This window comes from Pseudophryne corroboree, chromosome 3 (genome assembly GCF_028390025.1).
Source record: "Pseudophryne corroboree isolate aPseCor3 chromosome 3, aPseCor3.hap2, whole genome shotgun sequence".
NCBI classification, from domain to species: Eukaryota; Metazoa; Chordata; class Amphibia; order Anura; family Myobatrachidae; genus Pseudophryne; species Pseudophryne corroboree.
This window is the reverse complement of record NC_086446.1, coordinates 141,916,470-141,942,731: the sequence shown is the minus strand read 5'-3', so window position 1 is coordinate 141,942,731 and position 26,262 is coordinate 141,916,470. Positions and strand designations below refer to the sequence as shown.

At 48.2% G+C, this 26,262-nt stretch overlaps 23 non-coding genes and 1 pseudogene across 23 annotated transcripts; all 24 read left to right on the top strand.

Annotated features, from left to right (window-relative positions):
- Positions 1-11,817: 11,817 nt before the first annotated feature.
- LOC134898788 (U1 spliceosomal RNA) lies at positions 11,818-11,981 on the top strand. The gene has a single exon (XR_010172478.1). It is a non-coding gene; the product is annotated as a U1 spliceosomal RNA (small nuclear RNA).
- Positions 11,982-12,133: 152 nt separating this feature from the next.
- On the top strand, positions 12,134-12,275 carry LOC134899558 (U1 spliceosomal RNA; annotated as a pseudogene).
- Positions 12,276-12,968: 693 nt separating this feature from the next.
- LOC134898733 (U1 spliceosomal RNA) lies at positions 12,969-13,132 on the top strand. The gene has a single exon (XR_010172424.1). It is a non-coding gene; the product is annotated as a U1 spliceosomal RNA (small nuclear RNA).
- Positions 13,133-13,284: 152 nt separating this feature from the next.
- LOC134899644 (U1 spliceosomal RNA) lies at positions 13,285-13,447 on the top strand. Its single transcript, XR_010173295.1, has one exon. It is a non-coding gene; the product is annotated as a U1 spliceosomal RNA (small nuclear RNA).
- Positions 13,448-14,118: 671 nt separating this feature from the next.
- On the top strand, positions 14,119-14,282 carry LOC134898732 (U1 spliceosomal RNA). The gene has a single exon (XR_010172423.1). It is a non-coding gene; the product is annotated as a U1 spliceosomal RNA (small nuclear RNA).
- A 151-nt stretch (positions 14,283-14,433) lies between these two features.
- Positions 14,434-14,596, top strand: LOC134899235 (U1 spliceosomal RNA). Its single transcript, XR_010172916.1, has one exon. It is a non-coding gene; the product is annotated as a U1 spliceosomal RNA (small nuclear RNA).
- Positions 14,597-15,267: 671 nt separating this feature from the next.
- LOC134899066 (U1 spliceosomal RNA) lies at positions 15,268-15,431 on the top strand. Its single transcript, XR_010172752.1, has one exon. It is a non-coding gene; the product is annotated as a U1 spliceosomal RNA (small nuclear RNA).
- Positions 15,432-15,583: 152 nt separating this feature from the next.
- On the top strand, positions 15,584-15,746 carry LOC134899499 (U1 spliceosomal RNA). Its single transcript, XR_010173171.1, has one exon. It is a non-coding gene; the product is annotated as a U1 spliceosomal RNA (small nuclear RNA).
- Positions 15,747-16,417: 671 nt separating this feature from the next.
- LOC134898731 (U1 spliceosomal RNA) lies at positions 16,418-16,581 on the top strand. Its single transcript, XR_010172422.1, has one exon. It is a non-coding gene; the product is annotated as a U1 spliceosomal RNA (small nuclear RNA).
- Positions 16,582-16,733: 152 nt separating this feature from the next.
- Positions 16,734-16,896, top strand: LOC134899234 (U1 spliceosomal RNA). The gene has a single exon (XR_010172915.1). It is a non-coding gene; the product is annotated as a U1 spliceosomal RNA (small nuclear RNA).
- Positions 16,897-17,567: 671 nt separating this feature from the next.
- On the top strand, positions 17,568-17,731 carry LOC134899065 (U1 spliceosomal RNA). The gene has a single exon (XR_010172751.1). It is a non-coding gene; the product is annotated as a U1 spliceosomal RNA (small nuclear RNA).
- A 152-nt stretch (positions 17,732-17,883) lies between these two features.
- On the top strand, positions 17,884-18,046 carry LOC134899498 (U1 spliceosomal RNA). Its single transcript, XR_010173170.1, has one exon. It is a non-coding gene; the product is annotated as a U1 spliceosomal RNA (small nuclear RNA).
- A 671-nt stretch (positions 18,047-18,717) lies between these two features.
- On the top strand, positions 18,718-18,881 carry LOC134898704 (U1 spliceosomal RNA). Its single transcript, XR_010172396.1, has one exon. It is a non-coding gene; the product is annotated as a U1 spliceosomal RNA (small nuclear RNA).
- A 152-nt stretch (positions 18,882-19,033) lies between these two features.
- Positions 19,034-19,196, top strand: LOC134899426 (U1 spliceosomal RNA). Its single transcript, XR_010173102.1, has one exon. It is a non-coding gene; the product is annotated as a U1 spliceosomal RNA (small nuclear RNA).
- Positions 19,197-19,867: 671 nt separating this feature from the next.
- LOC134899063 (U1 spliceosomal RNA) lies at positions 19,868-20,031 on the top strand. Its single transcript, XR_010172749.1, has one exon. It is a non-coding gene; the product is annotated as a U1 spliceosomal RNA (small nuclear RNA).
- A 152-nt stretch (positions 20,032-20,183) lies between these two features.
- Positions 20,184-20,346, top strand: LOC134899497 (U1 spliceosomal RNA). Its single transcript, XR_010173169.1, has one exon. It is a non-coding gene; the product is annotated as a U1 spliceosomal RNA (small nuclear RNA).
- Positions 20,347-21,017: 671 nt separating this feature from the next.
- Positions 21,018-21,181, top strand: LOC134898877 (U1 spliceosomal RNA). The gene has a single exon (XR_010172565.1). It is a non-coding gene; the product is annotated as a U1 spliceosomal RNA (small nuclear RNA).
- Positions 21,182-21,333: 152 nt separating this feature from the next.
- LOC134899216 (U1 spliceosomal RNA) lies at positions 21,334-21,496 on the top strand. Its single transcript, XR_010172897.1, has one exon. It is a non-coding gene; the product is annotated as a U1 spliceosomal RNA (small nuclear RNA).
- Positions 21,497-22,167: 671 nt separating this feature from the next.
- LOC134898999 (U1 spliceosomal RNA) lies at positions 22,168-22,331 on the top strand. The gene has a single exon (XR_010172687.1). It is a non-coding gene; the product is annotated as a U1 spliceosomal RNA (small nuclear RNA).
- A 152-nt stretch (positions 22,332-22,483) lies between these two features.
- On the top strand, positions 22,484-22,646 carry LOC134899361 (U1 spliceosomal RNA). The gene has a single exon (XR_010173040.1). It is a non-coding gene; the product is annotated as a U1 spliceosomal RNA (small nuclear RNA).
- Positions 22,647-23,317: 671 nt separating this feature from the next.
- LOC134899011 (U1 spliceosomal RNA) lies at positions 23,318-23,481 on the top strand. The gene has a single exon (XR_010172698.1). It is a non-coding gene; the product is annotated as a U1 spliceosomal RNA (small nuclear RNA).
- A 152-nt stretch (positions 23,482-23,633) lies between these two features.
- LOC134899325 (U1 spliceosomal RNA) lies at positions 23,634-23,796 on the top strand. Its single transcript, XR_010173005.1, has one exon. It is a non-coding gene; the product is annotated as a U1 spliceosomal RNA (small nuclear RNA).
- A 671-nt stretch (positions 23,797-24,467) lies between these two features.
- Positions 24,468-24,631, top strand: LOC134898832 (U1 spliceosomal RNA). The gene has a single exon (XR_010172522.1). It is a non-coding gene; the product is annotated as a U1 spliceosomal RNA (small nuclear RNA).
- A 152-nt stretch (positions 24,632-24,783) lies between these two features.
- LOC134899445 (U1 spliceosomal RNA) lies at positions 24,784-24,946 on the top strand. Its single transcript, XR_010173123.1, has one exon. It is a non-coding gene; the product is annotated as a U1 spliceosomal RNA (small nuclear RNA).
- Positions 24,947-26,262: the final 1,316 nt, after the last annotated feature.

Genomic DNA, 26,262 nt, shown 5'->3' with positions numbered 1-26,262 from the left:
TGGTTGTAGTCAATTGTAATTACCCAGCAGAATTAGCTTTGCATATATAGATATAGTGCAGCAGAATAGATTGGTGGTTGTAGTCAATTGTAATTACCTGTAGGTGACAAGAAGAGAAGAAACGTCAATTCACAATCGATATCAGCTGAAGATAAATTAACGCTGATTGAACGCTGCGTTATGTGTCAATTTTATCACGCTTTGATAAAAATGCATGCTTAGATCAATAAATGCACAGCCAAACAGCTTTGCACATCCTACACCATTGGACTTAAGTAGAAGTCTGGTGGTCAGCAAAATTTTGCACTGTCCTCCTACTATATATAGTGCGCACAACTACTAAAATACACCACAGGTATGGATGGATAGTATACTTGACGACACAGAGGTAGGTAGAGCAGTGGCCTACTGTACCGTATTGCTATATATTATATACTGGTGGTCAGCAAAATTCTGCCCTGTCCTCCTACTATATATACTGCGCACAACTACTAAAATACACCACAGGTATGGATGGATAGTATACTTGACGACACAGAGGTAGGTAGAGCAGTGGCCTACTGTACCGTACTGCTAATTATTATATACTGGTGGTCAGCAAAATTCTGCCCTGTCCTCATACTATATAATACAATGCAGCACAGATATGGAGCATTTTTCAGGCAGAGAACGTAGATATTTTCAGCACACTGAGCACAGATATTTGCAAGCACACTGAGCACAGATATTTGCAAGCACACTGAGCACAGATATTTGCAGCACACTGAACACAGAAACTGAGAAAACGCTGCACGTCCTCTCCCTATCATCTCCAATGCACAAGTGAAAATGGCGGCGACGCGTGGCTCCTTATATAGAATAGAATAGCTGCTGACGGGCACGATTGAGGGAGGAAAGGGACATTTGAATCCAGCCCATAGATGCAATGTGAATATGTAATTTGTACCTTCCTATCTTAAAATGTATATACAGTGTATATGTCACAACTGAGGGCCTGAGCTGACTGGAGGCAGCCTCAGTTGTAGGGGCTGAGGTGTAGTGGAACCTGGGAGGTTGTATCAGACCCCTGGACATGTAAGTTAAATGTAGAAGAATTGCCCGAAGGCGTGCCCACGACAACCAGGATAAAAGTCAATGATGTTTATTTTGACAAACTCCATGCATCACCGCAGTAATAAAAGAGAAACATAAAATCAGCAGAGAAATAATACAGTTCCTGGGTACTACAGGAGGGCAAGGACCACAGGGCTCTGGTAGTATGAGACAGTTCTTATTATCTTCTAGTTGGAAAGTCCTTACTAGGCCCGACTGTAGCAATGGAGATAGCCCAGGATCATACTAGCTGGTGTTCCAGGAAAAGCTGGGCTGCTGTGGATAAAATGGCTGCTGTGGGTACTGGCTGAAACCAGACTGATGTAAGCACGGAGTGGATTGCTGGATGGAACCAGCCAAATAATAAATGAAGCTTGAGAGCGATGAAATATGATTGATATATGGAGTTTGAGAGCGGTGAAATAATAGTGCCGGTGGTGAGTGGTAATCTGCGGAAATGATACCGGCACTTTAAGAAGAGCTGATCTCTGCCGGAAGCTAGGCTGGAAGCAGGTAAATCTGTAACTGGAAACAGATGAGTCCCAGAGGACTGGAGAGTCAGGCTGCACCGCAGGTGGTAGACTAGAGCGGGTCTCTTTAGTGGAGGTTTGGAGATGGTAACTGGAACCTGGAAAACAACCACGGGAGAGAGACAAACTGGAACTAGGTTTGACAACCAAATCACTGACGCCTTCCTTGCTCAGGCACAGAATACTTATACCTGCAGCAAGGAAGGGATTGGCTAGGCAATTATGCAGATTACAATGGAAAAATCGGATAGGTGGAAATGAACAGGTGACAGAATCCAACATGGCTGCGCCCATGCAGACACTTGGAGGGAAGATTGGTTTGATAATCCATGTGGGAACTTTAACAGCAATGGCGGCGCCGGCCACAGTAAACAGGAGACGCCAGACTGATGAGTGCACATTTGAACCACGCGGGCAACAGCGGAGGCCGCGGCTGACATAAGCGCCACTCTGACATCCTGCATGCAGAAACTCAGGGACGGCGGCGGAGGCCGCGGGAGATGCCATTCAAGATGTAACATGGCGCCGCTGTGACAGCGTCTCAGAGTGACAGGAGAGGAGGCAGGAATGGGGACATCAGAATAACAGATGGGATCCGGTCCTGGAGCGCTGAGCCAGCCTTAGGAGGCATCTGAAAGGTAAGTTATGGCGTCCAGATACCCGGATCGTGACAGTATACACTAGAGGTCTTTCCGAACCCCCTAATCCTAACATTGTAATTTGCTTTAGGGCGCACCTCCAATTAGTCTAGTGTTTCTTGCTGCCTTTCCAATGAAGCAAGTTTAATTTAGTAATAGGTGAAAAACCATCCCTACAAAGGTGTTAATCAGAGACTTGGCTTTGTGGACACTTTTCAGAGAACAACTTTGTTAGCATAAAAGTAAAGCCAGAAAATGAAGAGCTGTTTAATCACTAGAGATGAGCGCCGGAAATTTTTCGGGTTTTGTGTTTTGGTTTTGGGTTCGGTTCCGCGGCCGTGTTTTGGGTTCGACCGCGTTTTGGCAAAACCTCACCGAATTTTTTTTGTCGGATTCGGGTGTGTTTTGGATTCGGGTGTTTTTTTCAAAAAACCCTACAAAACAGCTTAAATCATAGAATTTGGGGGTCATTTTGATCCCAAAGTATTATTAACCTCAAAAACCATAATTTCCACTCATTTTCAGTCTATTCTGAATACCTCACACCTCACAATATTATTTTTAGTCCTAAAATTTGCACCGAGGTCGCTGTGTGAGTAAGATAAGCGACCCTAGTGGCCGACACAAACACCGGGCCCATCTAGGAGTGGCACTGCAGTGTCACGCAGGATGTCCCTTCCAAAAAACCCTCCCCAAACAGCACATGACGCAAAGAAAAAAAGAGGCGCAATGAGGTAGCTGTGTGAGTAAGATAAGCGACCCTAGTGGCCGACACAAACACCGGGCCCATCTAGGAGTGTCACTGCAGTGTCACGCAGGATGTCCCTTCCAAAAAACCCTCCCCAAACAGCACATGACGCAAAGAAAAAAAGAGGCGCAATGAGGTAGCTGTGTGAGTAAGATAAGCGACCCTAGTGGCCGACACAAACACCGGGCCCATCTAGGAGTGGCACTGCAGTGTCACGCAGGATGTTCCTTCCAAAAAACCCTCCCCAAACAGCACATGACGCAAAGAAAAAAAGAGGCGCAATGAGGTAGCTGACTGTGTGAGTAAGATAAGCGACCCTAGTGGCCGACACAAACACCGGGCCCATCTAGGAGTGGCACTGCAGTGTCACGCAGGATGTCCCTTCCAAAAAACCCTCCCCAAACAGCACATGACGCAAAGAAAAAAAGAGGCGCAATGAGGTAGCTGACTGTGTGAGTAAGATAAGCGACCCTAGTGGCCGACACAAACACCGGGCCAATCTAGGAGTGGCACTGCAGTGTCACGCAGGATGTCCCTTCCAAAAAACCCTCCCCAAACAGCACATGACGCAAAGAAAAAAAGAGGCGCAATGAGGTAGCTGACTGTGTGAGTAAGATAAGCGACCCTAGTGGCCGACACAAACACCGGGCCCATCTAGGAGTGGCACTGCAGTGTCACGCAGGATGTCCCTTCCAAAAAACCCTCCCCAAACAGCACATGACGCAAAGAAAAAAAGAGGCGCAACGAGGTAGCTGACTGTGTGAGTAAGATAAGCGACCCTAGTGGCCGACACAAACACCGGGCCCATCTAGGAGTGGCACTGCAGTGTCACGCAGGATGTCCCTTCCAAAAAACCCTCCCCAAACAGCACATGACGCAAAGAAAAATAAAAGAAAAAAGAGGTGCAAGATGGAATTGTCCTTGGGCCCTCCCACCCACCCTTATGTTGTATAAACAAAACAGGACATGCACACTTTAACCAACCCATCATTTCAGTGACAGGGTCTGCCACACGACTGTGACTGATATGACGGGTTGGTTTGGACCCCCCCCAAAAAAGAAGCAATTAATCTCTCCTTGCACAAACTGGCTCTACAGAGGCAAGATGTCCACCTCATCATCATCCTCCGATATATCACCGTGTACATCCCCCTCCTCACAGATTATCAATTCGTCCCCACTGGAATCCACCATCTCAGCTCCCTGTGTACTTTGTGGAGGCAATTGCTGCTGGTCAATGTCTCCCCGGAGGAGTTGATTATAATTCATTTTAATGAACATCATCTTCTCCACATTTTCTGGATGTAACCTCGTACGCCGATTGCTGACAAGGTGAGCGGCGGCACTAAACACTCTTTCGGAGTACACACTTGTGGGAGGGCAACTTAGGTAGAATAAAGCCAGTTTGTGCAAGGGCCTCCAAATTGCCTCTTTTTCCTGCCAGTATAAGTACGGACTGTGTGACGTGCCTACTTGGATGCGGTCACTCATATAATCCTCCACCATTCTTTCAATGTTGAGAGAATCATATGCAGTGACAGTAGACAACATGTCCGTAATCGTTGTCAGGTCCTTCAGTCCGGACCAGATGTCAGCATCAGCAGTCGCTCCAGACTGCCCTGCATCACCGCCAGCGGGTGGGCTCGGAATTCTGAGCCTTTTCCTCGCACCCCCAGTTGCGGGAGAATGTGAAGGAGGAGATGTTGACAGGTCGCGTTCCGCTTGACTTGACAATTTTCTCACCAGCAGGTCTTTCAACCCCAGCAGACTTGTGTCTGCCGGAAAGAGAGATCCAAGGTAGGTTTTAAATCTAGGATCGAGCACGGTGGCCAAAATGTAGTGCTCTGATTTCAACAGATTGACCACCCGTGAATCCTTGTTAAGCGAATTAAGGGCTCCATCCACAAGTCCCACATGCCTAGCGGAATCGCTCCGTGTTAGCTCCTCCTTCAATGTCTCCAGCTTCTTCTGCAAAAGCCTGATGAGGGGAATGACCTGACTCAGGCTGGCAGTGTCTGAACTGACTTCACGTGTGGCAAGTTCAAAGGGCATCAGAACCTTGCACAACGTTGAAATCATTCTCCACTGCACTTGAGACAGGTGCATTCCACCTCCTATATCGTGCTCAATTGTATAGGCTTGAATGGCCTTTTGCTGCTCCTCCAACCTCTGAAGCATATAGAGGGTTGAATTCCACCTCGTTACCACTTCTTGCTTCAGATGATGGCAGGGCAGGTTCAGTAGTTTTTGGTGGTGCTCCAGTCTTCTGTACGTGGTGCCTGTACGCCGAAAGTGTCCCGCAATTCTTCTGGCCACCGACAGCATCTCTTGCACGCCCCTGTCGTTTTTTAAAAAATTCTGCACCACCAAATTCAAGGTATGTGCAAAACATGGGACGTGCTGGAATTTGCCCATATTTAATGCACACACAATATTGCTGGCGTTGTCCGATGCCACAAATCCACAGGAGAGTCCAATTGGGGTAAGCCATTCCGCGATGATCTTCCTCAGTTGCCGTAAGAGGTTTTCAGCTGTGTGCGTATTCTGGAAAGCGGTGATACAAAGCGTAGCCTGCCTAGGAAAGAGTTGGCGTTTGCGAGATGCTGCTACTGGTGCCGCCGCTGCTGTTCTTGCGGCGGGAGTCCATACATCTACCCAGTGGGCTGTCACAGTCATATAGTCCTGACCCTGCCCTGCTCCACTTGTCCACATGTCCGTGGTTAAGTGGACATTGGGTACAACTGCATTTTTTAGGACACTGGTGAGTCTTTTTCTGACGTCCGTGTACATTCTCGGTATCGCCTGCCTAGAGAAGTGGAACCTAGATGGTATTTGGTAACGGGGGCACACTGCCTCAATAAATTGTCTAGTTCCCTGTGAACTAACGGCGGATACCGGACGCACGTCTAACACCAACATAGTTGTCAAGGCCTCAGTTATCCGCTTTGCAGCAGGATGACTGCTGTGATATTTCATCTTCCTCGCAAAGAACTGTTGGACAGTCAATTGCTTACTGGAAGTAGTACAAGTGGGCTTACGACTTCCCCTCTGGGATGACCATCGACTCCCAGCAGCAACAACAGCAGCGCCAGCAGCAGTAGGCGTTACACGCAAGGATGCATCGGAGGAATCCCAGGCAGGAGAGGACTCGTCAGAATTGCCAGTGACATGGCCTGCAGGACTATTGGCATTCCTGGGGAAGGAGGAAATTGACACTGAGGGAGTTGGTGGGGTGGTTTGCGTGAGCTTGGTTACAAGAGGAAGGGATTTACTGGTCAGTGGACTGCTTCCGCTGTCGGCCAAAGTTTTTGAACTTGTCACTGACTTATTATGAATGTGCTGCAGGTGACGTATAAGGGAGGATGTTCCGAGGTGGTTAACGTCCTTACCCCTACTTATTACAGCTTGACAAAGGGAACACACGGCTTGACAAATGTTGTCCGCATTTCTGGTGAAATACTTCCACACCGAAGAGCTGATTTTTTGGGTATTTTCACCAGGCATGTCAACGGCCATATTCCTCCCACGGACAACAGGTGTCTCCCCGGGTGCCTGACTTAAACAAACCACCTCACCATCAGAATCCTCCTTGTCAATTTCCTCCCCAGCGCCAGCAACACCCATATCCTCCTCATCCTGGTGTACTTCAACACTGACATCTTCAATCTGACTATCAGGAACTGGACTGCGGGTGCTCCTTCCAGCACTTGCAGGGGGCGTGCAAATGGTGGAAGGCGCATGATCTTCACGTCCAGTGTTGGGAAGGTCAGGCATCGCAACCGACACAATTGGACTCTCCTTGTGGATTTGGGATTTCGAAGAACGCACAGTTCTTTGCGGTGCTTTTGCCAGCTTGAGTCTTTTCAGTTTTCTAGCGAGAGGCTGAGTGCTTCCATCCTCATGTGAAGCTGAACCACTAGCCATGAACATAGGCCAGGGCCTCAGCCGTTCCTTGCCACTCCGTGTGGTAAATGGCATATTGGCAAGTTTACGCTTCTCCTCCGACAATTTTATTTTAGGTTTTGGAGTCCTTTTTTTACTGATATTTGGTGTTTTGGATTTGACATGCTCTGTACTATGACATTGGGCATCGGCCTTGGCAGACGATGTTGCTGGCATTTCATCGTCTCGGCCATGACTAGTGGCAGCAGCTTCAGCACGAGGTGGAAGTGGATCTTGATCTTTCCCTAATTTTGGAACCTCAACATTTTTGTTCTCCATATTTTAATAGGCACAACTAAAAGGCACCTCAGGTAAACAATGGAGATGGATGGATACTAGTATACAATTATGGATGGACTGCCGAGTGCCGACACAGAGGTAGCTACAGCCGTGGACTACCGTACTGTACTGTGTCTGCTGCTAATATAGACTGGTTGATAATGAGATGTAGTATGTATAAAGAAGAAAGAAAAAAAAACCACGGGTAGGTGGTATACAATTATGGATGGACTGCCGAGTGCCGACACAGAGGTAGCTACAGCCGTGGACTACCGTACTGTACTGTGTCTGCTGCTAATATAGACTGGTTGATAATGAGATGTAGTATGTATAAAGAAGAAAGAAAAAAAAACCACGGGTAGGTGGTATACAATTATGGATGGACTGCCGAGTGCCGACACAGAGGTAGCTACAGCCGTGGACTACCGTACTGTACTGTGTCTGCTGCTAATATAGACTGGTTGATAATGAGATGTAGTATGTATAAAGAAGAAAGAAAAAAAAACCACGGGTAGGTGGTATACAATTATGGACGGACTGCCGAGTTCCGACACAGAGGTAGCTACAGCCGTGGACTACCGTACTGTACTGTGTCTGCTGCTAATATAGACTGGATGATAATGAGATGTAGTATGTATAAAGAAGAAAGAAAAAAAAACCACGGGTAGGTGGTATACAATTATGGACGGACTGCCGAGTGCCGACACAGAGGTAGCTACAGCCGTGGACTACCGTACTGTACTGTGTCTGCTGCTAATATAGACTGGTTGATAATGAGATGTAGTATGTATAAAGAAGAAAGAAAAAAAAACCACGGGTAGGTGGTATACAATTATGGATGGACTGCCGAGTGCCGACACAGAGGTAGCTACAGCCGTGGAATACCGTACTGTACTGTGTCTGCTGCTAATATAGACTGGATGATAATGAGATGTAGTATGTATAAAGAAGAAAGAAAAAAAAACCATGGGTAGGTGGTATACAATTATGGATGGACTGCCGAGTGCCGACACAGAGGTAGCTACAGCCGTGGACTACCGTACTGTACTGTGTCTGCTGCTAATATAGACTGGTTGATAATGAGATGTAGTATGTATAAAGAAGAAAGAAAAAAAAACCACGGGTAGGTGGTATACAATTATGGATGGACTGCCGAGTGCCGACACAGAGGTAGCTACAGCCGTGGACTACCGTACTGTACTGTGTCTGCTGCTAATATAGACTGGTTGATAATGAGATGTAGTATGTATAAAGAAGAAAGAAAAAAAAACCACGGGTAGGTGGTATACAATTATGGACGGACTGCCGAGTGCCGACACAGAGGTAGCTACAGCCGTGGACTACCGTACTGTACTGTGTCTGCTGCTAATATAGACTGGATGATAATGAGATGTAGTATGTATAAAGAAGAAAGAAAAAAAAACCACGGGTAGGTGGTATACAATTATGGACGGACTGCCGAGTGCCGACACAGAGGTAGCTACAGCCGTGGACTACCGTACTGTACTGTGTCTGCTGCTAATATAGACTGGTTGATAATGAGATGTAGTATGTATAAAGAAGAAAGAAAAAAAAACCACGGGTAGGTGGTATACAATTATGGATGGACTGCCGAGTGCCGACACAGAGGTAGCTACAGCCGTGGACTACCGTACTGTACTGTGTCTGCTGCTAATATAGACTGGATGATAATGAGATGTAGTATGTATAAAGAAGAAAAAAAAAACCACGGGTAGGTGGTATACAATTATGGATGGACTGCCGAGTGCCGACACAGAGGTAGCTACAGCCGTGAACTACCGTACTGTGTCTGCTGCGACTGGATGATAAATAATGATATAAAAAATATATATATATCACTACTGCAGCCGGACAGGTATATATTATATAATGACGGACCTGCTGGACACTGTCTGTCAGCAGAATGAGTTTTTTATAGAATAAAAAAACACCACACAAGTCACACGACGAGTGTTTAACTTTTTCAGGCAATCACAATATAGTATACTATACTGGTGGTCAGTGTGGTCAGGTCACTGGTCAGTCACACTGGCAGTGGCACTCCTGCCTGCAGCAAAAGTGTGCACTGTTTAATTTTAATAATATGTATGTACTCCTGGCTCCTGCTATAACCTATAACTGCTCCCCAGTCTCCCCCACAATTAAGCTGTGTGAGCACAGTCAGATATTATACATAGATGATGCAGCACACTGGGCTGAGCACAGATATGGTATGTGACTGAGTCACTGTGTATCGTTTTTTTTCAGGCAGAGAACGGATTATATTAAATAAAACTGCACTGGTGGTCACTGGTCAGTGGTCAGTCACTAGTAAACTCTGCACTCTCTAGTACTCCTAAGCTCCAGTAAATCAAGTGTCTCTGTCTCAATCTCACTCTCTCTCTTCTAATCTAAATGGAGAGGACGCCAGCCACGTCCTCTCCCTATCAATCTAAATGCACGTGTGAAAATGGCGGCGACGCGCGGCTCCTTATATAGAATCCGAGTCTCGCGATAGAATCCGAGCCTCGCGAGAATCCGACAGCGTCATGATGACGTTCGGGCGCGCTCGGGTTAACCGAGCAAGGCGGGAAGATCCGAGTCGCTCGGATCCGTGTAAAAAAAGCTGAAGTTCGGGCGGGTTCGGATTCCGAGGAACCGAACCCGCTCATCTCTATTAATCACTCAATTGGATTTTTTTGCCAGCATATTTCTTTTTCTCTGCAACCCACTGCTAAATTGTGCTTCCTAGCTGTTTTTATAAAATCACTGAATCAAATCTAACTCTGATTACATCAGAGAAGGCCAGGTACCCTACACCATAACAGGGGGTTTGAAATTTTGACTTGTCTACTTAAAGATCACCAAAATCTGATCAAAAGGTCAATTACGTCCCTGGGTGGGATTGAACCACCAACCTTTTGGTTAATAGCCGAACACACTAACCGATTGCGCCACAGAGACACTTTGCAAAAAGTACATACTGACAAAGGCTAATAAGCATTTATCTAGAACGTTTCCTAGAAAAACTTTAAAAAGTCAATAATCTGGAGAGTTTTTGTAAGATGTTTCTTCCACCAACCAACGAAGAAACACATTGGTACTTTTCCATGATGAGTGAGTGCTTCAGGTTCTCTTGCACTTACATGTGCAGCAGAGTACTGCAATGGAAGCATGCTGGGCCCATAACCCAGAGGTAGGCAGATTGAAACTATCCTTTGCTATATGCATTTTTTTTTTGTTAATTAAAGTAATCCAAAACTGGGATTGATATTTTGGTTCTTTTATTTTTACTTAAAGTACAATAACTTTTACCATTTTAATTTGTTTTAATAGTATATTGACAGTATTGTTTTCTTTCAAAAATCCACTTAATTTTCTTTACCCTATTATTAAAATGGTAATTGACAAAAACAAACTACATTGTCACCAGAAGAGCAATACAAAATGTACAAGTGATATATTAAAATCATCTTTTCAGCTTGAATTTCAATGATGCATTGGGGCAACGATTTTGTTAGCAACATCTTCACCCTTAAATAAAGATTTTCTTAATTCCTTACCTGTGTGCTAATTAGATATCACCTTGTTTTCACATTAAACAGACTTCCACATGAGAAAGCAGCAAGGATGCAGTGGCGTTAATGTTTCCTGGTGTCAACCCGTATTATTTCAGTAGACATTGAAATGAGGATGCATCTTGCTGCCTTTCCAATGAAGCAAGTTTAATTTAGTAATAGGTGAAAAACCATCCTTACAAAGGTGTTAATCAGAGACTTGGCTTTGTGGACACTTTTCAGGAGAACAAATTTGTTAGCATAAAAATAAAGCCAGAAAATGAAGAGCTGTTTAATCACTCAATTGGATTTTTTTGCCAGCATATTTCTTTTTCTCTGCAACCCACTGCTAAATTGTGCTTCCTAGCTGTTTTTATAAAATCACTGAATCAAATCTAACTCTGATTACATCAGAGAAGGCCAGGTACCCTACACCATAAGAGGGGGTTTGAAATTTTGACTTGTCTACTTAAAGATCACCAAAATCTGATAACAAGGTCAATTACGTTCCTGGGTGGTATTGAACTTGGTCGGCTCTCGTATAATTCAGATCTCTTTGTCTCAGGTCTCTCTCCAGCCTAGTTTGCTGTCTGTTTCCACTTCTCTTTTCTTGAGCCGCTCCCTTCTATGCCCTTGCGCACTATCCTGACTTCTCTCGTCTGCTTACTTTGTGCATTCCAACGCACAATGCAAAAGGCCGCCATGCCCTGCATACCCCTTTTCTCTTTTCATGTGCAGATGAGGGTTCCAGCCAACTTTGGCCCACTGCTTGGATGACATCACCATATGCAAATCCATCTGCTGCAGGCCTTCCCCCAGGAATGCTTGTACTAGTTGTTGCATTTGGTTTGTTGTTTGGGGGTGCTTCAGTATTAGGCAGCCTTCTGCCCTCCCATGTTCATCTGAAAATATGTGTTCTCCCTGCAGTTGTTGTCCCCAGATGAGAGTTCCCTTGTGCTGCCTCAGTTGAATCTCCTTTACTTGACAGAGATGTGCCTGAGCAGCGGCCCTCCCCAGCCCTATCCCAAATCATACTTATTTTGCATAGGAGATACCATGGTCATGAAGATTGTTCTCCCAGGGTGAGGTTCATTCATTGCATTCTGGGTATGCTGACCCCTGTGATTTCCCCAAATGTGGGAAACTCGACTGCATTATTTGTGGTAGTGGGGGACTGTGTTTGTGCTTTTCTCTGGTCAGCTCTGGTAAAAGTCAGATTTCTTTGCCTCAGATCTTCCTCTAGCCTTGTTCTTCTTTTGAGAGTTCTCTTGTGCTGTCTCAGTTGGATCTCCTTCACTTGACAGGGGGGTGCCCGAGCAGCGACCCTCCCCAGCTCTAGCCCAACTCCTACTTACCTGCCAAGTGAGATACTATGATCATGAAGGTGCTTCTCCCAGGGCAAGGCTTACCCATTGCACTCTGGGTGTGTTGCTCCTGCGATTTCCCCAAATGTGGGACACTTGACTGCATAATTTGTGTTTCCCCTGGTCGGCTCTGAGATAATTCAGATCTCTTTGTCTCAGGTCTCTCTCCAGCCTAGTTTGCTCTCTGTTTCCACTTCTCTTTTCTTGAGCCGCTCCCTTCTATGCCCTTGCGCACTATCCTGACTTTTCCCGTCTGCTTACTTTGTGCATTCCAACGCACAATGCGAACTACAGGTAGTGCTGCAGGGCCCACACCCTTTTACTTGCCTTACAGAGGAGCTCTGGAGCTGTTACAGTGCCCAAGCTGCTGCAAGAAATCAGCTTGAATGCTTAAGGGGCTGGGGCATAGCACTCATGAGCCCCACACCGAAGGAGGGTGGAGGTGTTTAATGCGAACTAGGGGTCATCCAAGCGCCGCAAAAGGCCGCCATGCCCTGCACACCCCTTTTCTCTTTTCATATGCAGACGAGGGTTGAAGCCAACTTTGACCCACTGCTTGGATGACATCACCATATGCAAATCCATCTGCTGCAGGCCTTCCCCCAGGAATGCTTGTACTAGTTGTTGCATTTGGTTTGTTGTTTGGGGGTGCTTCAGTATTAGGCAGCCTTCTGCCCTCCCATGTTCATCTGAAAATATGTGTTCTCCCTGCAGTTGTTGTCCCCAGATGAGAGTTCCCTTGTGCTGCCTCAGTTGAATCTCCTTTACTTGACAGAGATGTGCCTGAGCAGCGGCCCTCCCCAGCCCTATCCCAAATCATACTTATTTTGCATAGGAGATACCATGGTCATGAAGATTGTTCTCCCAGGGTGAGGTTCATTCATTGCATTCTGGGTATGCTGACCCCTGTGATTTCCCCAAATGTGGGAAACTCGACTGCATTATTTGTGGTAGTGGGGGACTGTGTTTGTGCTTTCCTCTGGTCAGCTCTGGTAAAAGTCAGATTTCTTTGTCTCAGATATTCCTCTAGCCTTGTTCTTCTTTTGAGAGTTCTCTTGTGCTGTCTCAGTTGGATCTCCTTCACTTGACAGGGGGGTGCCCGAGCAGCGACCCTCCCCAGTTCTAGCCCAACTCCTACTTACCTGCCAGGTTAAATACTATGATCATGAAGGTGCTTCTCCCAGGGCAAGGCTCACCCATTGCTCTCTGGGTGTGTTGCTCCTGCGATTTCCCCAAATGTGGGACACTTGACTGCATAATTTGTGTTTCCCCTGGTCGGCTCTCGTATAATTCAGATCTCTTTGTCTCAGGTCTCTCTCCAGCCTAGTTTGCTGTCTGTTTCCACTTCTCTTTTCTTGAGCCGCTCCCTTCTATGCCCTTGCGCACTATCCTGACTTCTCCCGTCTGCTTACTTTGTGCATTCCAACGCACAATGCGAACTACAGGTAGTGCTGCAGGGCCCACACCCTTTTACTTGCCTTACAGAGCAGCTCTGGAGCTGTTACAGTGCCCAGCTGCTGCAAGAAATCAGCTTGAATGCTTAAGGGGCTGGGGCATAGCCAACATGAGCCCCACACCGAAGGAGGGTGGAGGTGTTTAATGCGAACTAGGGGTCATCCAAGCGCCGCAAAAGGCCGCCATGCCCTGCACGCCCCTTTTCTCTTTTCATATGCAGACGAGGGTTGTAGCCAACTTTGACCCACTGCTTGGATGACAGAACCATATGCAAATCCATCTGCTGCAGGCCTTCCCCCAGGAATGCTTGCACTAGTTGTTGCATTTGGTTTGTTGTTTGGGGGTGCTTCAGTATTAGGCAGCCTTCTGCCCTCCCATGTTCATCTGAAAATATGTGTTCTCCCTGCAGTTGTTGTCCCCAGATGAGAGTTCCCTTGTGCTGCCTCAGTTGAATCTCCTTTACTTGACAGAGATGTGCCTGAGCAGCGGCCCTCCCCAGCCCTATCCCAAATCATACTTATTTTGCATAGGAGATACCATGGTCATGAAGATTGTTCTCCCAGGGTGAGGTTCATTCATTGCATTCTGGGTATGCTGACCCCTGTGATTTCCCCAAATGTGGGAAACTCGACTGCATTATTTGTGGTAGTGGGGGACTGTGTTTGTGCTTTCCTCTGGTCAGCTCTGGTAAAAGTCAGATTTCTTTGTCTCAGATCTTCCTCTAGCCTTGTTCTTCTTTCGAGAGTTCCCTTGCGCTGCCTCAGTTGGATCTCCTTCACTTGACAGGGGGTGCCCGAGCAGTGACCCTCCCCAGCTCTAGCCCAACTCCTACTTACCTGCCAGGTGAGATACTATGATCATGAAGGTGCTTCTCCCAGGGCAAAGCTCACCCATTGCACTCTGGGTGTGCTGCTCCTGCGATTTCCCCAAATGTGGGAAACTTGACTGCATAATTTTTGTTTCCCTTGGTCGGCTCTCGTATAATTCAGATCTCTTTGTCTCAGGTCTCTCTCCAGCCTAGTTTGCTGTCTGTTTCCACTTCTCTTTTCTTGAGCCGCTCCCTTCTATGCCCTTGCGCACTATCTTGACGTCTCCCGTCTGCTTACTTTGTGCCTTCCAATGCACAATGCAAACTACAGGTAGTGCTGCAGGGCCCACACCCTTTTACTTGCCTTACAAAGCAGCTCTGGAGCTGTTACAGTGCCCAGCTGCTGCAAGAAATCAGCTTGAATGCTTAAGGGGCTGGGGCATAGCCAACATGAGCCCCACACCGAAGGAGGGTGGAGGTGTTTAATGCGAACTAGGGGTCATCCAAGCGCCGCAAAAGGCCGCCATGCCCTGCACGCCCCTTTTCTCTTTTCATATGCAGACGAGGGTTGAAGCCAACTTTGACCCACTGCTTGGATGACATCACCATATGCAAATCCATCTGCTGCAGGCCCTCCCCCAGGAATGCTTGCACTAGTTGTTGCATTTGGTTTGTTGTTTGGGGGTGCTTCAGTATTACGCAGCCTTCTGCCCTCCCATGTTCATCTGAAAATATGTGTTCTCCCTGCAGTTGTTGTCCCCAGATGAGAGTTCCCTTGTGCTGCCTCAGTTGAATCTCCTTTACTTGACAGAGATGTGCCTGAGCAGCGGCCCTCCCCAGCCCTATCCCAAATCATACTTATTTTGCATAATAGATACCATGGTCATGAAGATTGTTCTCCCAGGGTGAGGTTCATTCATTGCATTCTGGGTATGCTGACCCCTGTGATTTCCCCAAATGTGGGAAACTCGACTGCATTATTTGTGGTAGTGGGGGACTGTGTTTGTGCTTTTCTCTGGTCAGCTCTGGTAAAAGTCAGATTTCTTTGCCTCAGATCTTCCTCTAGCCTTGTTCTTCTTTTGAGAGTTCTCTTGTGCTGTCTCAGTTGGATCTCCTTCACTTGACAGGGGGGTGCCCGAGCAGCGACCCTCCCCAGCTCTAGCCCAACTCCTACTTACCTGCCAAGTGAGATACTATGATCATGAAGGTGCTTCTCCCAGGGCAAGGCTTACCCATTGCACTCTGGGTGTGTTGCTCCTGCGATTTCCCCAAATGTGGGACACTTGACTGCATAATTTGTGTTTCCCCTGGTCGGCTCTCGTATAATTCAGATCTCTTTGTCTCAGGTCTCTCTCCAGCCTAGTTTGCTGTCTGTTTCCACTTCTCTTTTCTTGAGCCGCTCCCTTCTATGCCCTTGCGCACTATCCTGACTTCTCCCGTCTGCTTACTTTGTGCATTCCAACGCACAATGCGAACTACAGGTAGTGCTGCAGGGCCCACACCCTTTTACTTGCCTTACAGAGCAGCTCTGGAGCTGTTACAGTGCCCAGCTGCTGCAAGAAATCAGCTTGAATGCTTAAGGGGCTGGGGCATAGCCAACATGAGCCCCACACCGAAGGAGGGTGGAGGTGTTTAATGCGAACTAGGGGTCATCCAAGCGCCGCAAAAGGCCGCCATGCCCTGCACGCCCCTTTTCTCTTTTCATATGCAGACGAGGGTTGAAGCCAACTTTGACCCACTGCTTGGATGACAGAACCATATGCAAATCCATCTGCTGCAGGCCTTCCCCCAGGAATGCTTGCACTAGTTGTTGCATTTGGTTTGTTGTTTGGGGGTGCTTCAGTATTAGGCAGCCTTCTGCCCTCCCATGTTCATCTGAAAATATGTGTTCTCCCTGCAGTTGTTGTCCCCAGATGAGAGTTCCCTTGTGCTGCCTCAGTTGAATCTCCTTTACTTGACAGAGATGTGCCTGAGCAGCGGCCCTCCCCAGCCCTATCCCAAATCATACTTATTTTGCATAGGAGATACCATGGTCATGAAGATTGTTCTCCCAGGGTGAGGTTCATTCATTGCATTCTGGGTATGCTGACCCCTGTGATTTCCCCAAATGTGGGAAACTCGACTGCATTATTTGTGGTAGTGGGGGACTGTGTTTGTGCTTTCCTCTGGTCAGCTCTGGTAAAAGTCAGATTTCTTTGTCTCAGATCTTCCTCTAGCCTTGTTCTTCTTTCGAGAGTTCCCTTGCGCTGCCTCAGTTGAATCTCCTTCACTTGACAGGGGGGTGCCCGAGCAGTGACCCTCCCCAGCTCTAGCCCAACTCCTACTTACCTGCCAGGTGAGATACTATGATCATGAAGGTGCTTCTCCCAGGGCAAAGCTCACCCATTGCACTCTGGGTGTGCTGCTCCTGCGATTTCCCCAAATGTGGGAAACTTGACTGCATAATTTTTGTTTCCCTTGGTCGGCTCTCGTATAATTCAGATCTCTTTGTCTCAGGTCTCTCTCCAGCCTAGTTTGCTGTCTGTTTCCATTTCTCTTTTCTTGAGCCGCTCCCTTCTATGCCCTTGCGCACTATCTTGACGTCTCCCGTCTGCTTACTTTGTGCCTTCCAATGCACAATGCAAACTACAGGTAGTGCTGCAGGGCCCACACCCTTTTACTTGCCTTACAAAGCAGCTCTGGAGCTGTTACAGTGCCCAGCTGCTGCAAGAAATCAGCTTGAATGCTTAAGGGGCTGGGGCATAGCCAACATGAGCCCCACACCGAAGGAGGGTGGAGGTGTTTAATGCGAACTAGGGGTCATCCAAGCGCCGCAAAAGGCCGCCATGCCCTGCACGCCCCTTTTCTCTTTTCATATGCAGACGAGGGTTGAAGCCAACTTTGACCCACTGCTTGGATGACATCACCATATGCAAATCCATCTGCTGCAGGCCCTCCCCCAGGAATGCTTGCACTAGTTGTTGCATTTGGTTTGTTGTTTGGGGGTGCTTCAGTATTACGCAGCCTTCTGCCCTCCCATGTTCATCTGAAAATATGTGTTCTCCCTGCAGTTGTTGTCCCCAGATGAGAGTTCCCTTGTGCTGCCTCAGTTGAATCTCCTTTACTTGACAGAGATGTGCCTGAGCAGCGGCCCTCCCCAGCCCTATCCCAAATCATACTTATTTTGCATAATAGATACCATGGTCATGAAGATTGTTCTCCCAGGGTGAGGTTCATTCATTGCATTCTGGGTATGCTGACCCCTGTGATTTCCCCAAATGTGGGAAACTCGACTGCATTATTTGTGGTAGTGGGGGACTGTGTTTGTGCTTTTCTCTGGTCAGCTCTGGTAAAAGTCAGATTTCTTTGCCTCAGATCTTCCTCTAGCCTTGTTCTTCTTTTGAGAGTTCTCTTGTGCTGTCTCAGTTGGATCTCCTTCACTTGACAGGGGGGTGCCCGAGCAGCGACCCTCCCCAGCTCTAGCCCAACTCCTACTTACCTGCCAAGTGAGATACTATGATCATGAAGGTGCTTCTCCCAGGGCAAGGCTTACCCATTGCACTCTGGGTGTGTTGCTCCTGCGATTTCCCCAAATGTGGGACACTTGACTGCATAATTTGTGTTTCCCCTGGTCGGCTCTCGTATAATTCAGATCTCTTTGTCTCAGGTCTCTCTCCAGCCTAGTTTGCTGTCTGTTTCCACTTCTCTTTTCTTGAGCCGCTCCCTTCTATGCCCTTGCGCACTATCCTGACTTCTCCCGTCTGCTTACTTTGTGCATTCCAACGCACAATGCGAACTACAGGTAGTGCTGCAGGGCCCACACCCTTTTACTTGCCTTACAGAGCAGCTCTGGAGCTGTTACAGTGCCCAGCTGCTGCAAGAAATCAGCTTGAATGCTTAAGGGGCTGGGGCATAGCCAACATGAGCCCCACACCGAAGGAGGGTGGAGGTGTTTAATGCGAACTAGGGGTCATCCAAGCGCCGCAAAAGGCCGCCATGCCCTGCACGCCCCTTTTCTCTTTTCATATGCAGACGAGGGTTGAAGCCAACTTTGACCCACTGCTTGGATGACAGAACCATATGCAAATCCATCTGCTGCAGGCCTTCCCCCAGGAATGCTTGCACTAGTTGTTGCATTTGGTTTGTTGTTTGGGGGTGCTTCAGTATTAGGCAGCCTTCTGCCCTCCCATGTTCATCTGAAAATATGTGTTCTCCCTGCAGTTGTTGTCCCCAGATGAGAGTTCCCTTGTGCTGCCTCAGTTGAATCTCCTTTACTTGACAGAGATGTGCCTGAGCAGCGGCCCTCCCCAGCCCTATCCCAAATCATACTTATTTTGCATAGGAGATACCATGATCATGAAGATTGTTCTCCCAGGGTGAGGTTCATTCATTGCATTCTGGGTATGCTGACCCCTGTGATTTCCCCAAATGTGGGAAACTCGACTGCATTATTTGTGGTAGTGGGGGACTGTGTTTGTGCTTTCCTCTGGTCAGCTCTGGTAAAAGTCAGATTTCTTTGTCTCAGATCTTCCTCTAGCCTTGTTCTTCTTTCGAGAGTTCCCTTGCGCTGCCTCAGTTGAATCTCCTTCACTTGACAGGGGGGTGCCCGAGCAGTGACCCTCCCCAGCTCTAGCCCAACTCCTACTTACCTGCCAGGTGAGATACTATGATCATGAAGGTGCTTCTCCCAGGGCAAAGCTCACCCATTGCACTCTGGGTGTGCTGCTACTGCGATTTCCCCAAATGTGGGAAACTTGACTGCATAATTTTTGTTTCCCTTGGTCGGCTCTCGTATAATTCAGATCTCTTTGTCTCAGGTCTCTCTCCAGCCTAGTTTGCTGTCTGTTTCCACTTCTCTTTTCTTGAGCCGCTCCCTTCTATGCCCTTGCGCACTATCCTGACGTCTCCCGTCTGCTTACTTTGTGCCTTCCAATGCACAATGCAAACTACAGGTAGTGCTGCAGGGCCCACACCCTTTTACTTGCCTTACAAAGCAGCTCTGGAGCTGTTACAGTGCCCAGCTGCTGCAAGAAATCAGCTTGAATGCTTAAGGGGCTGGGGCATAGCCAACATGAGCCCCACACCGAAGGAGAGTGGAGGTGTTTAATGCGAACTAGGGGTCATCCAAGCGCCGCAAAAGGCCGCCATGCCCTGCACGCCCCTTTTCTCTTTTCATATGCAGACGAGGGTTGAAGCCAACTTTGACCCACTGCTTGGATGACATCACCATATGCAAATCCATCTGCTGCAGGCCCTCCCCCAGGAATGCTTGCACTAGTTGTTGCATTTGGTTTGTTGTTTGGGGGTGCTTCAGTATTACGCAGCCTTCTGCCCTCCCATGTTCATCTGAAAATATGTGTTCTCCCTGCAGTTGTTGTCCCCAGATGAGAGTTCCCTTGTGCTGCCTCAGTTGAATCTCCTTTACTTGACAGAGATATGCCTGAGCAGCGGCCCTCCCCAGCCCTATCCCAAATCATACTTATTTTGCATAATAGATACCATGGTCATGAAGATTGTTCTCCCAGGGTGAGGTTCATTCATTGCATTCTGGGTATGCTGACCCCTGTGATTTCCCCAAATGTGGGAAACTCGACTGCATTATTTGTGGTAGTGGGGGACTGTGTTTGTGCTTTTCTCTGGTCAGCTCTGGTAAAAGTCAGATTTCTTTGCCTCAGATCTTCCTCTAGCCTTGTTCTTCTTTTGAGAGTTCTCTTGTGCTGTCTCAGTTGGATCTCCTTCACTTGACAGGGGGGTGCCCGAGCAGCGACCCTCCCCAGCTCTAGCCCAACTCCTACTTACCTGCCAAGTGAGATACTATGATCATGAAGGTGCTTCTCCCAGGGCAAGGCTTACCCATTGCACTCTGGGTGTGTTGCTCCTGCGATTTCCCCAAATGTGGGACACTTGACTGCATAATTTGTGTTTCCCCTGGTCGGCTCTCGTATAATTCAGATCTCTTTGTCTCAGGTCTCTCTCCAGCCTAGTTTGCTGTCTGTTTCCACTTCTCTTTTCTTGAGCCGCTCCCTTCTATGCCCTTGCGCACTATCCTGACTTTTCCCGTCTGCTTACTTTGTGCATTCCAACGCACAATGCGAACTACAGGTAGTGCTGCAGGGCCCACACCCTTTTACTTGCCTTACAGAGGAGCTCTGGAGCTGTTACAGTGCCCAGCTGCTGCAAGAAATCAGCTTGAATGCTTAAGGGGCTGGGGCATAGCACTCATGAGCCCCACACCGAAGGAGGGTGGAGGTGTTTAATGCGAACTAGGGGTCATCCAAGCGCCGCAAAAGGCCGCCATGCCCTGCACACCCCTTTTCTCTTTTCATATGCAGACGAGGGTTGAAGCCAACTTTGACCCACTGCTTGGATGACATCACCATATGCAAATCCATCTGCTGCAGGCCTTCCCCCAGGAATGCTTGTACTAGTTGTTGCATTTGGTTTGTTGTTTGGGGGTGCTTCAGTATTAGGCAGCCTTCTGCCCTCCCATGTTCATCTGAAAATATGTGTTCTCCCTGCAGTTGTTGTCCCCAGATGAGAGTTCCCTTGTGCTGCCTCAGTTGAATCTCCTTTACTTGACAGAGATGTGCCTGAGCAGCGGCCCTCCCCAGCCCTATCCCAAATCATACTTATTTTGCATAGGAGATACCATGGTCATGAAGATTGTTCTCCCAGGGTGAGGTTCATTCATTGCATTCTATGTATGCTGACCCCTGTGATTTCCCCAAATGTGGGAAACTCGACTGCATTATTTGTGGTAGTGGGGGACTGTGTTTGTGCTTTCCTCTGGTCAGCTCTGGTAAAAGTCAGATTTCTTTGTCTCAGATCTTCCTCTAGCCTTGTTCTTCTTTCGAGCGTTCCCTTGCGCTGCCTCAGTTGGATCTCCTTCACTTGACAGGGGGGTGCCCGAGCAGCGACCCTCCCCAGCACTAGCCCAACTCCTACTTACCTGCCAGGTGAGATACTATGATCATGAAGGTGCTTCTCCCAGGGCAAGGCTCACCCATTGCACTCTGGGTGTGCTGCTCCTGCGATTTACCCAAATGTGGGAAACTTGACTGCATAATTTTTGTTTCCCTTGGTCGGCTCTCGTATAATTCAGATCTCTTTGTCTCAGGTCTCTCACCAGCCTAGTTTGCTGTCTGTTTCCACTTCTCTTTTCTTGAGCCGCTCCCTTCTATGCCCTTGCGCACTATCCTGACTTCTCCCGTCTGCTTACTTTGTGCCTTCCAATGCACAATGCAAACTACAGGTAGTCCTGCAGGGCCCACACCCTTTTACTTGCCTTACAAAGCAGCTCTGGAGCTGTTACAGTGCCCAGCTGCTGCAAGAAATCAGCTTGAATGCTTAAGGGGCTGGGGCATAGCCAACATGAGCCCCACACCGAAGGAGGGTGGAGGTGTTTAATACGAACTAGGGGTCATCCAAGCGCCGCAAAAGGCCGCCATGCCCTGCACGCCCCTTTTCTCTTTTCATATGCAGACGAGGGTTGAAGCCAACTTTGACCCACTGCTTGGATGACATAACCATATGCAAATCAATCTGCTGCAGGCCTTCCCCCAGGAATGCTTGCACTAGTTGTTGCATTTGGTTTGTTGTTTGGGGGTGCTTCAGTATTAGGCAGCCTTCTGCCCTCCCATGTTCATCTGAAAATATGTGTTCTCCCTGCAGTTGTTGTCCCCAGATGAGAGTTCCCTTGTGCTGCCTCAGTTGAATCTCCTTTACTTGACAGAGATGTGCCTGAGCAGCGGCCCTCCCCAGCCCTATCCCAAATCATACTTATTTTGCATAGGAGATACCATGGTCATGAAGATTGTTCTCCCAGGGTGAGGTTCATTCATTGCATTCTAGGTATGCTGACCCCTGTGATTTCCCCAAATGTGGGAAACTTGACTGCATTATTTGTGGTAGTGGGGAACTGTGTTTGTGCTTTCCTCTGGTCAGCTCTGGTAAAAGTCAGATTTCTTTGTCTCATTTCTTCCTCTAGCCTTATTCTTCTTTCGAGAGTTCCTTTGTGCTGCCTCAGTTGGATCTCCTTCACTTGACAGGGGGGTGCTTGAGCAGCGACCCTCCCCAGCTCTAGCCCAACTCCTACTTACCTGCCAGGTGAGATACTATGATCATGAATGTGCTTCTCCCAGGGCAAGGCTCACCCATTGCACTCTGGGTGTGCTGCTCCTGCGATTTCCCCAAATGTGGGACACTTGACTGCATAATTTGTGTTTCCCCTGGTCGGCTCTCGTATAATTCAGATCTCTTTTTCTCAGGTTTCTCTCCAGCCTAGTTTGCTGTCTGTTTCCACTTCTCTTTTCTTGAGCCGCTCCCTTCTATGCCCTTGCGCACTATCCTGACTTCTCCCGTCTGCTTACTTTGTGCCTTCCAACACACAATGCGAACTACAGGTAGTGCTGCAGGGCCCACACCCTTTTACTTGCCTTACAGAGCAGCTCTGGAGCTGTTACAGTGCCAATCTGCTGCAAGAAATCAGCTTGAATGCTTCAGGGGCAGGGGCATTGCCAACATGAGCCCCACACCAAAGGAGGGTGGGGGTATTTAATGCGAACTAAGGGTCATCCAAGCGCCGCAAAAGGCCGCCATGCCCTGCATACCCCTTTTCTCTTTTCATATGCAGATGAGGGTTCCAGCCAACTTTGTCCCACTTCTTGGATGACATCACTGTATGCAAATGCGTCTTCTGCAAACCTTCCCCCAGGAATGCTTGTACTAGTTGTTGCATTTGGTTTGTTGTTTGGGGGTGCTTTAGTATTAGGCAGCCTTCTGCCCTCCCATGTTCATCTGAAAATATGTGTTCTCCCAGCAGTTGTTGTCCCCAGATGAGAGTTCCCTTGTGCTGCCTCAGTTGAATCTCCTTTACTTGACAGAGATATGCCTGAGCAGCGGCCCTCCCCAGCCCTATCCCAAATCATACTTATTTTGCATACGAGATACCATGGTCATGAAGATTCTTCTCCCAGGGTGAGGTTCATTCATTGCATTCTGGGTATGCTGACCCCTGTGATTTCCCCAAATGTGGGAAACTCGACTGCATTATTTGTGGTAGTGGGGGACTGTGTTTGTGCTTTCCTCTGGTCAGCTCTGGTAAAAGTCAGATTTCTTTGTCTCAGATCTTCCTCTAGCCTTGTTCTTCTTTCGAGAGTTCCTTTGTGCTGCCTCAGTTGGATCTCCTTCACTTGACAGGGGGGTGCTTGAGCAGCGACCCTCCCCAGCTCTAGCCCAACTCCTACTTACCTGCCAGGTGAGATACTATGATCAGGAAGGTGCTTCTCCCAGGGCAAGGCTCACCCATTGCACTCTGGGTGTGCTGCTCCTGCGATTTCCCCAAATGTGGGACACTTGACTGCATAATTTGTGTTTCCCCTGGTCGGCTCTCGTATAATTCAGATCTCTTTTTCTCAGGTTTCTCTCCAGCCTAGTTTGCTGTCTGTTTCCACTTCTCTTTTCTTGAGCCGCTCCCTTCTATGCCCTTGCGCACTATCCTGACTTCTCCCGTCTGCTTACTTTGTGCCTTCCAACACACAATGCGAACTACAGGTAGTGCTGCAGGGCCCACACCCTTTTACTTGCCTTACAGAGCAGCTCTGGAGCTGTTACAGTGCCAATCTGCTGCAAGAAATCAGCTTGAATGCTTCAGGGGCAGGGGCATTGCCAACATGAGCCCCACACCAAAGGAGGGTGGGGGTATTTAATGCGAACTAAGGGTCATCCAAGCGCCGCAAAAGGCCGCCATGCCCTGCATACCCCTTTTCTCTTTTCATATGCAGATGAGGGTTCCAGCCAACTTTGTCCCACTGCTTGGATGACATCACTGTATGCAAATGCGTCTTCTGCAAACCTTCCCCCAGGAATGCTTGTACTAGTTGTTGCATTTGGTTTGTTGTTTGGGGGTGCTTTAGTATTAGGCAGCCTTCTGCCCTCCCATGTTCATCTGAAAATATGTGTTCTCCCAGCAGTTGTTGTCCCCAGATGAGAGTTCCCTTGTGCTGCCTCAGTTGAATCTCCTTTACTTGACAGAGATATGCCTGAGCAGCGGCCCTCCCCAGCCCTATCCCAAATCATACTTATTTTGCATAGGAGATACCATGGTCATGAAGATTCTTCTCCCAGGGTGAGGTTCATTCATTGCATTCTGGGTATGCTGACCCCTGTGATTTCCCCAAATGTGGGAAACTCGACTGCATTATTTGTGGTAGTGGGGGACTGTGTTTGTGCTTTCCTCTGGTCAGCTCTGGTAAAAGTCAGATTTCTTTGTCTCAGATCTTCCTCTAGCCTTGTTCTTCTTTCGAGAGTTCCCTTGTGCTGCCTCAGTTGGATCTCCTTCACTTGACAGGGGGGTGCCCGAGCAGCGACCCTCCCCAGCTCTAGCCCAACTCCTACTTACCTGCCAGGTGAGATACTATGATCAGGAAGGTGCTTCTCCCAGGGCAAGGCTCACCCATTGCACTCTGGGTGTGCTGCTACTGCGATTTCCCCAAATGTGGGACACTTGACTGCATAATTTGTGTTTCCACTGGTCGGCTTTCATATAATTCAGATCTCTTTGTCTCAGGTCTCTCTCCAGCCTAGTTTGCTGTCTGTTTCCACTTCTTTTTTTTTGAGCCCCTCCCTTCTATACCCTTGTGCACTATCCTGACTTCTCCTCCTGTCTGCTTACTTTGTGCCTTCCAACGCACAATGCGAACTACAGGTAGTGCTGCAGGGCCCACACCCTTTTACTTGCCTTACAGAGCAGCTCTGGAGCTGTTACAGTGCCAAGCTGCTGCAAGAAATCAGCTTGAATGCTTCAGGGGCTGGGGCATTGCCAACATGAGCCCCACACCGAAGGAGGGTGGGGGTGTTTAATGTGAACTAGGGGTCATCCAAGCGCCGCAAAAGGCCGCCATGCCCTGCACGCCCCTTTTCTCTTTTCATATGCAGACGAGGGTTGAAGCCAACTTTGACCCACTACTTGGATGACACAACCATATGCAAATCCATCTGCTGCAGGCCTTCCCCCAGGAATGCTTGCACTAGTTGTTGCATTTGGTTTGTTGTTTGGGGGTGCTTCAGTATTAGGCAGCCTTCTGCCCTCCCATGTTCATCTGAAAATATGTGTTCTCCCTGCAGTTGTTGTCCCCAGATGTGAGTTCCCTTGTGCTGCCTCAGTTGAATCTCCTTTACTTGACAGAGATGTGCCTGAGCAGCGGCCCTCCCCAGCCCTATCCCAAATCATACTTATTTTGCATAGGAGATACCATGGTCATGAAGATTGTTCTCCCAGGGTGAGGTTCTATTCAAAATCGCAGTTGGTCCCAATGACGCGGTTGTTGTTTTTGGGAGTCATACTGGACACAGAAGAGGCTTTCTTCCAGTGGAAAGGCTATGGAGATCCAGAGTCTGGTCAAACAAATTCTAAAACCAGCAAGAGTGTTAATCCATCAATGCATTCTGTTGCTTGGAAAGATGGTTGCGGCCTACGAGGCCATTCAGTTTGGCAGGTTCCATGCCAGAGTGTTCCAGTGGGACCTGTTGGACAAGTGGTCCGGATCCCACCTACACATGCACCGGAGGATAATCCTGTCTTCCAAGACCAGAATCTCACTCCATTGGTGGCTGCACAGTTCTCACCTCCTAGAGGGGCGATGGTTCGGGATCCAGGACTGGATCCTAGGGACCACGGATGCAACCCTCCGAGGCTGGGGAGCAGTCACACAGGGGAAAACATCCAAGGAAGATGGTCAAGTCAGGAAAGTTGTCTCCACATAAATATTCTGGAGTTAAGGGCCATTTAATAACTGCAGACACAGTACGCACTGGGACGGGTGCCCAGCATCCTCTACGGACTAAGAGAAAAGGATTTACCGGTAGGTATT